Raw genomic sequence first — 2,938 nt, forward strand, 5'->3', positions numbered from 1 at the left:
CTGAACAGAGCTTGGGGATTAAAGAATGCAACTCTATGCTGCCTATAAGAAACACACTTTTAAGTATAAAGACACAAGTTAAAAGTAAGAGGATGGAAAAAGATACCGTGTTCACACTAACCAAAAGAAAGCTGGAGTGGCTATATTAGTATCACATGAGGGCAAATTCATCAAGAGGACATAAAAACCCTAAATGTTTATGCACCTAATAACATAACTTCAAAATACACTAAGGAAAAACTAGTAGAACTTCAAGGAGAAACAGACAAACCTGCAATTACAGTTTATGTCTAATTAGTAGCACAAGTACATAGAAAATCAGGATATAGAAGATTTGAACAAAACTATCAACCACCTAGATTTAATTGACATTTACCACTCCACCCCACAGCAGCAAAATATACATCTTTTTCAAATGCAAATGGAACATTAACCAAGTTAGACCATATTCTGGGCCATTGAACAAGTCTTAATAAATTTAAAAGGATTCAAAAACAAAGAACATTCTCTGACCACAATGGAATAAAATTAGAAATCAATAACAGAAACATCTCTGGAAAATGTGATTACTGGAAACTAAACACACCTCTAAATAACACATGAGTCCAAGAAGAACTGAAAAAGGAAATAGAAAGTATTTTGAACTGAATGAAAAAGAAAAAATAAAATTTGTGGGATGGTGCTAAAGCAGTGCCTTGGGGAAATTCTATAGCACCAAATGCTTATATTAGAAAAGAAGGGTCTCAAATCGGTGGCCTCACCTTCCACCTTAAGAAATTCTAAAAAGAAAAGGAAATGAAATCCAAAGTAGAAGAAAGGAAATAATAAAGATCAGAGCTGAAGTCAGTGAACTAGGAAGGAAAATCAGTAGAGAAAATCATTGAAACCAAAAGCTGGATCTTTGAGAAGTGATAAACCTCTAGTGAAACTGATCAGGAAAAAAAAAAGGCAAATTATCAACATTAGAAATGAGAGAAATGACGTTGCTACAGATTCTACAGATATTAAAAGACTAATAAAGGAATATTATGAACAACCTTATGCCAGTAAACTCAACAACAAAGACAAAATGGATACATTCCCTCAGAGACACAAACTACTAAAGCACATTCAAAAATAAATAGATAACCTGAAAAGCCCTTTATTATTAAGTAAATTGAATTTGCAGTTAAAAACTTTCTTATGAGGAAAACTCCAGGCCCAAAGGATCTTGCTGGTAAATTCTAACAAACATTTAAGGAGCAAATAATATCAATCCTACACAACTCTTCCCAAAAAATTGAACGGGAGAGAATAGTTCTCAACTCATTCTATGAGGCCAGCATTAACCTAATATAAAAACCAGACACAGACATAAGAAAACTACAGATCGGGAGTTCCCTGGTGGTCCAGTAGTTAGGACTCGGCACTCTCACTGCCGTGGCCCCGGGTTCAATCCCTGGTCAGGGATCTAAGATCCTGCAAGCAGTGTTGGCAGCACGGCACCCCCCCCAAAAAAATACAGGTCAATATCCTTTATTTAAAGCAAATGCAGGCTTCCCTGGTGGCGCAGTGGTTAATAATCCGCCTGCCAATGCAGGAGACACGGGTTCAAGCCCTGGTCCTGGAAGATCCCACAGGCCGCGGAGCAACTAAGCCCGTGCGCCACAACTACTGAGCCTGCACTCTAGAGCCTGCGAGCCACAACTACTGAAGCCCCTGCACCTAGAGCCCATGCTCCGCAACAAGAGAAGCCACCGCAATGAGAAGCCCATGCACCACAACAAAGAGTAGCTCTTGCTCGCCGCAACTAGAGAAAGCCCGCACACAGCAACGAAGACCCAACGCAGCCAAAAATAAATAAATAAATAAATTTATAAAAATAAATAAGTAAATGCAAAAAAGTTCTTAAGGGGCTTCCCTGGTGGCGCAGTGGTTGAGAGTCCACCTGCCGATGCAGGGTACACGGGTTCGTGCCCTGGTCAGGGAAGATCCCACATGCCACGGAGCAGCTAGGCCCATGAGCCATGGCCGCTGAGCCTGCGTGTCCGGAGCCTGTGCTCCGCAACGGGAGAGACCACAACAGTGAGAGGCCCACGTACCGCAAAAAAAAAAAAAAAGTTCTTAAAACTGTAGCAAATTGAACTCCAACAATATATGAAAAGGATAATACATCATGACTATCTCGGTCCACTTGGGCTGCTATAACAAAAAACTATAGACTGGGTGGCTTAAACAACAGGAATTTATTTCTCACAGTCTGGAAGCTGGAAAGTTTATGGTCAAGTTGCTCTCAGATCCATGTCTGGTGAGGGCCCACTTCCTGGCTTGTAGACAACTGCCTTCTCACTGTGTGCTCACATGGCCTTTCCTTGGTGCCTACTCTCATGGAGAGAGAGAGAAATCTTCCTCTTATAAGGGCACTAATCCCACCATGAGGTTCCCACCCTCCTGGCCTAATCTAAACCTAATTATCCCCCAAAGACCCCACCTCCAAATACCAAATCATTGTGGGCTAGGGCTTCAACATATGAATTTGGGGGCACACAAACATTTCAGTCTATAACAACCAAGTGAGATTTATTCCAGAAATGCAAGTTTGAGTGAACATTCAAAAAATAATCAGTGTAATTTGCTATATCTCAAAGATACATAAAAAGCATCTGACAAACTCCAATATTCACTCCTGATAATAATGCTTAGCAAATGAAGAATAGAAGGGAACTTTCTGAACCTGATAAAGGACATCTATGAAAAACCTACAGCTAACATCATAATAGTGAAAGACAATGTTTTCCCCCTAAGATCAGGAATAAGACAAGAGTATCTGAACTCACTACTTCTCTTCAACACTGTACTGGAATTTCTAGTCAGTGCAGTAAAGCAAGAAAAATAAATGAAAGGCATCCTTACTAGAAAAGAATAAATATTTGTTTATTTTCAGATGACATGATTATCT

General features: G+C 39.8%; 1 non-coding gene across 1 annotated transcript; it reads left to right on the plus strand.

Moving 5' to 3' along the window:
- Window positions 1–1,377: 1,377 nt before the first annotated feature.
- Window positions 1,378–1,450, plus strand: TRNAE-CUC. The gene has a single exon. It is a non-coding gene; the product is annotated as a tRNA-Glu (tRNA).
- Window positions 1,451–2,938: the final 1,488 nt, after the last annotated feature.

The sequence above is a fragment of the Monodon monoceros genome, unplaced genomic scaffold (genome assembly GCF_005190385.1).
Source record: "Monodon monoceros isolate NGI ecotype Baffin Bay Population unplaced genomic scaffold, NGI_Narwhal_1 Super_Scaffold_22, whole genome shotgun sequence".
In the NCBI taxonomy this organism is placed as follows: domain Eukaryota; kingdom Metazoa; phylum Chordata; class Mammalia; order Artiodactyla; family Monodontidae; genus Monodon; species Monodon monoceros.